Source organism: Sorex fumeus, unplaced genomic scaffold (assembly GCF_029834395.1).
Source record: "Sorex fumeus unplaced genomic scaffold, SorFum_2.1 ptg000043l, whole genome shotgun sequence".
NCBI lineage: Eukaryota > Metazoa > Chordata > Mammalia > Eulipotyphla > Soricidae > Sorex > Sorex fumeus.
In genome coordinates, this window is record NW_026606100.1 from 12,903,640 (window position 1) to 12,912,500 (window position 8,861).

General features: G+C 39.6%; 1 protein-coding gene and 1 pseudogene across 1 annotated transcript in view; one reads left to right on the forward strand and one right to left on the reverse strand.

Moving 5' to 3' along the window:
- PCDH15 (protocadherin related 15) overlaps window positions 1-8,861 on the reverse strand; it is a 743,595-nt gene that overhangs the window by 160,924 nt on the left and 573,810 nt on the right. The gene's annotated exons all lie outside the window — the stretch shown is intronic.
- On the forward strand, window positions 1,034-3,049 carry LOC130029759 (non-POU domain-containing octamer-binding protein-like; annotated as a pseudogene).

Genomic DNA, 8,861 nt, shown 5'->3' on the forward strand with positions numbered 1-8,861 from the left:
GGTTAGGGGAAAATATGTAATTTATTTTGTACATGAGTTTCCAGAATAGCACAAATTTGGTATGATTCTAAGAACTTTCTTATTTCTCCACTCACGTGAATATTCAAATTTTAGGAGCCCGTGTACAATTTGACCATTGCTTACAGTGCTGAGTAGAGAGGGTTGTTTCATATTCAGAAAAACCATGGTTATTAGCTTTTTGAGGTATTTCTTTGCTTAATTATTTTAAAAATTACTTTTGTTAACTGAAATTAATTTTACTGTAACTGAAATATTGTGTGTGTAGTTTTATAATTTGGCCTCACAGATTATCCACAAAAAATTAAGTGATTTTTTGAGGGTAACATCCACCAATGTTAGTCAAATCTTACCCTGGGTTCTATACTCAGGGTGGGCACTTGAGACAACTGTGGTGGCAGGGATTGAACCAGGTCAGTTATGTGTAAGGCAGGTATCCTACCTACGGTGTCACAGGTCTGGCCAAGAAATGTTTAAAAGCATTTATTCCCTTCCTCTGATTTTCCTATCATTGGTAGGACGAAAAATAAATCAGTATAGTCATTCTAACAGCATTTCTTTTTTGGCATTGTGTGCGCATTTTTGACATACAATTATTTAAATTGTGGCTAAGATATATGCAAAACATTATTCATGCAGTGCTTAGCACAATAGCTAAGATGTGAAACCCACCTAGGTGTCCAACAACAGATGAATAGATCATGAAGATGTGGTGCATATATATATACATATACACACACACAATGGGATACTAAGCCCTTGCAATGGATGACGAGATCTCGGCATTTATTGCAACCTGATTAGAACTGAAGATATGCTAAGAGATGTAAGCCAGAAACATAAGATGATCTCATTTACCTATGGGGTATAGAACATCTGGATGAAGAAATATGAAATAGTCAAGGGGAAATGCCTAGAATAAGAGACAGGTAGGAGAGGGCAGAGGGGAGGCACAGGGTTGGGCTGAGTGAGGAGAGAGTGTGGGAATTTTGGTGGAGGCAAGTTGACGGTGGCGATGGGATCCATGTTGGAATATTGTATGCGTGAGACTGCATGCTCACCTATCAATAACTTTGTAAGTCACCTCTGTTTAATTAGATTTAAAAAAATCAATTAAAAGGAAAAGTAGGCATCAAGCGGTTCCTACACCATGAAATATTTCATCTGAGAAAATTTCATGAAATGCAATGGGAAAAATCAATGGTTCATATAGTTTATAGTCCATAAGTGTCTAAGTAAGAGGTAAGTCTCCTTCTTTGCAGACTCACTAAACAGCCACCATTCTCCAAAGAGCCCTTTCCTAATAGCCAGTCAGCCACTAGAGGGTAGCATTGAAAAAAGAAACACATCCTCTTGTTAAAGATCCACAGCATTCTGGTTTTCTTTCTTTCTTTCTTTCTTTCTTTCTTTCTTTCTTTCTTTCTTTCTTTCTTTCTTAGTGAAACACCATGACGTACAGTTATAGACTTACAAATTTTTGTGCTTGGGTTTCAGTTACACAATGATCCAGTACCCATCCCTCCACTAGTGCCCATCTTCCACCACCACGGGTCCCAGTATCCCTCCCACCCCCCATCCCACCCTGACTCTGTGGCAGAGTGTATATATTCCCCCTTGTTCTCTCTCTCTTCTTTTGGGTACTGTGTTTTGGAAGAGAGGCATTGAGTGGCAATCATGTTTGGTATATAGTCTACTTTCAGCATGCTTCTCCCACCCTGGGAGGATCCTCACAACACCCTTTATTTGGTGCTCTCTTCTCTGAGCGATAGCATAGCGGGTAGGGCGTTCGCCTTACACGTGGCCAACATGGCCGACCAGAGTTCGATTCCTCCGCCCCTCTCGGAGAGCCCGGCAAGCTACCAAGAGTATTCGATATGCCAGACACAGTAACAACAAAGTCTCCAATGGAGACGTTACTGGGCCCGCTCGAGCAAATCGACGATCAACGGGAGGGCCTTTACCTTACCTTACCTTACCTCTTCTCTGAGCTTCCTTGAAAAACAGTATTATTAATTTGCCATGGCTGTCAACAACACCCCTCAGATATTCCTTAAAAAGGAAATACAGGCGGTAGAGGCCGTGTAGTGTCCCTGTTACTGTGAGGAGAGACCAGTCGGTGGAGCTGCAAGCGTGCAGAGCAATGAAACCTTTGACTTGGAGAAGCAACACCACGCTCCAAGGAAGCGGCATCAGCATCATCATTGACAGCGCCAGAAGCAGCAGCCGCCACCGCCGCCACCAACACCTGCAGACGGGAACAGGCCAGCAGCCGAGATGAAGGCCTGGCTATGGGCCTCGAGACTCTTAGAAAACCAGGAGAGAAGACCTTTACCCTGCCTAGCCGGCTCTTGTGGGCAGTCTTCCTCTCGACATCACCGAGGGGGAGACGAGGAAACTGTTGGAGAAAGATGGGGAAGCCGGTGAGGTCTCCATCGCTCAGGGTAAGGGCTTTGGCTTTATTCGCTGGGAAACGCGAAGTCCAGCCGCAATGGCCCAAGTGGAGCAGGACAACACGTCGCTCCCTGGCAGCAGCTTCGTGTGCGCTTTGCTCGCCGCTTGCATCCCTCGCAGTGCGAAGCCTTCCTCGATTAGTGTCCAGGGAACTGCAGAAGGAGGCCTTGTCTGCGTTTGGCCAGGCAGAGGGGGCTGTGGTCACTGTGGGTGATCGAAGGAGGCTCTGGAAAAGGCTTTGTCGAATTCTCGGGGAAACAGCTGCCCAGAAAGCCCCGGGCAGCTGTAGGGGAGGCTCCTTCCTGCTAAGCACAGTTCCAAGGCCTGTGACTGTGGAGCCCGCATGCCAGCTGATGATGAAGAGGGAGATCCGGGACAACTGGTTACTGAGAACCAGCAGTTTCACAAGGAAAGGGAAGAACCACCCGGATTCGCCCCGCCCGGCTCCCTGGAGTCTGGGCATCTACGCGCTGGAGGCCTCGCTGGGGTGGGGAAACAGCGGCGAGACCCGGTGGGCCGGGAGATTGAGGGGTTCAGGAGAGGCGGGAAACCCAGAAGGATTCAAGGGGACATTCCCTGATGCGAGGGAACGGAACTGCAGATGGGCCAGATGGCGACGGGAGGCGCTCTGGGCATAAGCAACAGAGGGGCCGTGCCGCCTGCTCCTGTGCGGGCTGGTACCCAGCTGCTCCAGGACCTGCCTCTAGGGTGCCACATGGAGCCTTGTGACTGACCCCAGCAACGCCCTAGCGCTTTGGCCAGCTGCCGCAATGGAAGGAACTGGGGCACTTGGTGGCACCTATCTGCTTTCCACTATGCAGCTCCTGGAGCTAAACTTGCTCCAAACAGAAGTAGCCGATACGAACAGAATTGCAGTGTCTAGTTTTCTAGATCCTTAAAGAAAAGGACCCTTTTTGGACTAGCCAGAATTCTACCCTAGGACAGTTAGGGATTCCTCCCGACAGTTAGGTCTTCCCTGCCTGTAGTACTCTATCTAGGGAGTATGCTGGGGGCAGAGGGCGAGGGAGGGGAGACCATTACCCAGGAATACTGTATGGTATATTGTTTCTATGTGGTGCATTCCTGAAGTCTCATGTGATTGTTGAGCCTAAGGGAACCATGGCAAAATGGATGCGGTTAGAGCCCCATTACTCATGATCATTCCATTTGTCCATCTTGTTCTGTTTGCTCATTCATACCCTTCAACCCCAGAGACACTGCCACCTATACCACTAAAACCAAACACCCCCCATGACCTTAGCTCCATTGCGCCACTCACTCCCAGGTGGGAATTCCAGCAAATGTCCAAGAGGTCACAGACAACATAAGTACTGGTTCTGTTATATCCAATATATTACCCTTTTGTGTCTTAAGGAAGACATTTTCTCTTAGAGAATTTCAAGTATACCTTTAAAAAATCTTGTGTTAACTTGCCTTCATTATTTTCTTGGGTAAGTAAAAACACATGGATCACCAATTTTGTCTATGATGTTGCTTGTCACAGCTTTTCTTGATAGGCCCAGTCCAAACTCGAAAATACGGTTGCCGGAGGTAAAGATCAGACAGTAGCTCTTGGGCTTATCTGTCTTAGGAACTTACGCTGTTCATTTTTTATTAGTGTGCCAGGTTTGATTTGTCCCTGATAATCTTTGGAGTGTTTCTGAGATATGGAGCAGTAAGTAGCATCACCTTATTAAAATACATTTTAAGCCTTTAAAATAAATAAATAAATAAATAAAAATATTATGGGACCGGCCTCAAGTAGAGCAGGTACTGCCTTGGAAATGGTAGAACTGGGGTTGAACCTAGGAACCCAGTTGGTCTCCTGAGCCTTGCCAGGAGTATAGATCCAGGAGTAAACCCTAAGCCCTGATAAGTGTGACCCCCCCCCAAATGAAACAAAACAAAAATTTATGAGTAAGTGTGTTTCCATATATTATGTAAATAAAACCACAGTTGAAGATAGTTTATAGCTGAGAGGAAGAAAATGTTAGCTTCTAGGTCAGAGAGATAGTAGATAGTGAAAAAGTTAAGGCAATGTCTTGCTTGAGGATCTGAAGAACCCTGAGCACCGCTTGGCAGCCTGAGTAACACCCAACACTAAATGGCTGAGCAGGCTGGCATCCTCCGGTCCTCACTTTGAACTGCTCTTCTGCTTAGTCAAGAGTCAGTGGAAGCACCACCCCCTTGACAGTTCTCCTGAGCAATGTTTCAGACATAACTCCACATTCCCAAAATGCATTTAATGAATTTCCTGGATGAAAATCTAAAGCAATTAGAGGAAAAAAAAAGTTCTATTTTGATAATCAACAAAGTGTGTTTAAAGAATCTAAGTAAATATGACAGGGAAATGTAAATTTGCTAGTGATATTTCAAATTAATGACAATTTTTATTAGAAACATTTTAGCTTCATTCTTTTTAGAATAAGAAATTAAAAGTTTTGTTTATGTGGAGGGAGAAATGAGCAAAGTATGTATTTTTCTGGTAACTGAATATCAGTGAAACTATGGTGGGCGTATTGGTGACCGTCACACACAGAGAAACAAAGCTCTGAAATTCTATATTATTGTAAATCAATGAGAAGGCAAGGGGATATTACAATTAAAGATAGGTTCTTAAGCATATAAAAGATATATAGCTAAGTATGAAGAGTATAAGACAGCCCTAAATTGATAAAACCACTAATTTAACATTAACAAAAACAACACTAAATCTAGTTTCCTTACTTATGGATGGTAACAGAGAGAATGGAATTCCCTCTTTTAATTCTTGGAACTTTTCCTGAGCCAGGACACTTTGCAAAGAGCTATGGAAGAATATGTGGATATCCTGATCTCAAGTTAAGGAGATTCCTTCTAGCAGTCTTACCCAATTCCATCAGGTTAGATTAAACATAATGATATGTTTCTTCTACATTGTGCATCATAAGTCAGTATGTAAAGGTTTTCTCTGAATTTTATTGATTTTGTTATTTAAAATTATATGTTTATTTTCTAGTTGATTACATACCATCTGATTATTACACATTCAGTTCTTCTAGATACTCAATAAATGTACACTGAAAAAAATGCCTTGACCTATCAACATTTTGTGTGAAAACTTGTTTTAAAAACTGAATAAATTATCTTAATTGGTTTTGTTTTGAATCCCTCTTGATATCTGACACTAAGCTCTTTGCACACATAAGTAATAAAATCGTTTTCTTTCTACTATTTTTCTGCCAAATATTACGTTGATTTTCCTATTTTCTTTACAATTAAGTAAGTGTAAAAAACTAGATATTAATCACATGGGTTTTCTTTTTTTTCTCTTTATAAAAGTAATTTTTTTTGTTTCCACTCATTTTCAAAGAGAGATATTCAAGATGCTTTCCCTGTGGTGACTGTTTTGGGTAGAAATATTTCTTAGCAAATACCATGCAATTATGTTATCAGCAAAACAGCTTGTCAGTACTTCAAGTAAATAGACAGCAGAAAATTAACAAGCATGGAATGTTCTATACATCTGCAAAAAAGTAAGAATTGTACTTCTTTCTTTTTTTCTCCAAAAAAATCAAGAATGATATTTTCATATTCATGGGTTGCAGTAACTTACAGTAGACTTATGAAGTTCTCCATATGACAACTGTATGATGTGGGGTCAAAAGCAAAGAAATCAAGTGCATTTGGAAAAGTGGTTAATAAATTTTATTATAAAAATATATTATTATTCTTTTTAAAAGTATGCCATCATATATATATAAATTTTGATTGACTTTTATTTTACATTTATAATAAGACTAGAAAAATGGGTTTAGATTAGAAAAAACTTGACCTTTGTTGTATTTTAAGATAATACAACATAATCAACAAAAGTTCGATCAATATTCTCCTACTTATAATGGAGTCAACCCATCAATGAGTAATGCCTTCTGTTACTCATTGACTACTGTTAAAGCTTTGATTAAGGTAATGGGGTGGTCAGGGCACATTTTAAGAAACTTCTTTATTATCAGAAGGACAATGAGGTTTTTTGTTATACATCTTGCTTTTTAAGATGATACTTTTGGGTCAAATTTGATTCTAGTAATTCCCATAAAATTATAAGAAAATAAATCTATGTAAATTTCAGAGTAACAAAAGGTAGAGTTGATGAGGGTTTATAATTCACTTATCAACAACACCCATTGTACAAGAGAACACTAAACCAGAAGAACATCTGCTCTTGGAGCTAGGAAAATAGGGGTAAGATAGTTATTTACAATTACTTTCTTTTGTATTGTCCAAAACATCCAATAAATGGAAAAGTATTCTGTTTTTTAAAATTATATTCTTCAATTCTATCAAATCATGCAGGAAAGTAAGAGTAGTCCAGCCTATGGTGGCCAACCTTTTAATCACTGCCAGAAGCCTTTTTGTTATAGTTAGTTCATCTACCTAAATCACAATCTCTTTGATTTATTTATCATCCCCTCTTCATCATCACCAATATGTTCCTAGATGTTTTTGTTCATTTGTTTGTCTATCTTGGTGATACACCTAGAAATGCTCAATGTTTATTCCTAGGTCTATGTTCAGGGATCACTCTTGGGCTTTGACCATAGGACAATATATCATGTGAGGAATTTAACTAGGGCCACTTTGTACAGTCACTGCTATTGTCACTGTCCCCCCATTGTTCATCAATTTGCTCGAGTGGGCCCAGTAATGTCTCCACTGTGAGACTTGTTGTTACTGTGTTTGGCATATTGAATATATCACGGATAGCTTGCCAGGCTTTGCCGTGCAGGCGAGATACTCTTGGTGGCTTGCCGGACTCTCCGAGAGGGGCGAAGGAATCAGCATATTATTCCCTGTACTTTCTCTGATCCTATTATATGTTCTTGCAAATGTAATTTTTAGTTTATAGAGCTCATATCACCATACGGTATCAAAATAACGTTTAAGAATATGAACTGAAGAACCTCAATCCTTTGGTGATTTATCTGTCTCCTGCTTCTTTTTTTTCTCCTACTCCTTTTGAAAGGGTATTAGAGAAATGAAAACTATTGTTTCATAAAAGATATACAATAACAAAGCAGGTCACTCAAGAAAAGATTATGATTTTTCAAACTGCTATTCACAAGTGTGATTCAATGCTAAGTAAATTTTTTACTGCATCAAATATGTGCTATTGATCTTAAAATAAATCAATTTCTTAAGATAGAAAAATCACAACATTGAAATAATGACAACGTTATATGGACATCAAAGAAATAAGAAATTCAGACTTTAACAAACTTCTTCAGAGAGTTGTATCACATCTGATAATGACATCTGTAGAGGTTACAGTAGACCCAGAGGAGAAAAACAAATCATATGTGTACTTGGAGATGACTGTAGATCAAATGCAAATAAAATGCACTGAATAATCCTTAACACTCTTAAGTGTCTACAGTAATAAATGATTTCTTATCAATAATTGCATATGAAAATAATTATTTTAGTTGTTTGCCAATGAATTGGAAACTCATGAAAAGTGATGATTTTTTAACCTCCCAAGAAATTCTCAGGGATCCAGGGGCCACTTCCAGTAACAAATGACTGATCACTCATTCTTTTTTTTCTCAATACTTGGGCTGGAAGATGCACTGATATTTAGCTTCGACAGTGCTGGCAATCACCAAAGCCATACTGTCTGTGCTCAGTAGATGAAACCTAGTTTCTACACAAGTGATAAATGGACCCTCATGCCCTCTTTCCAGTTCAACAGACAATTTCTTACTGAATATGCTCTGTGGTGGCCAATTAAAACTGAAATTGTAATACATTTTTCAATGGATAGTACAATATATGATTTTCTGTACATTTATGCTAATAATGTAAACCTTTCTACTAAAATAGCTTTAATAAATTAGAGTCACCACTAGGACTTCTTTTTTTCTTATTCTAGAATGAATATGACTCTTCCATTCTAAATTCCATAAATAGCCAACAGGAACATGACGAAATATGCGTTCTGTGCTGGAATAATCAAGGGGAGTCAGTAGTAGTGCCATTGGGAAGGCATTTTCTGTTTATTCACTTAAACCAGGTAAATTTCTAGTGGGCTTACATTTTTAACTAGTACTTAGTTTTCTAAGTGGTCCCCATCTTCACTCCCCATTAACAGGGCAAGTAGGACAAATATCTTTGGGAACTTCTATGCTGAACCAATCCGCTTAACCAGAATACAGCCTGTATTCTAGAAACTGGAAAAAAATAGAAAAGAACTCCTGGGAACAAAAACAACTTGAAAAGAAAATCACAGAAAACTATAAATAAGCACAGATACATAATATTTTCTGTTGGATCTCTAGGATCAGACAACCTAACAAATCTGATGAGTCAAATATCCTGGTCTCCATAAGTTATATTCTCTGGAGAATATGGTT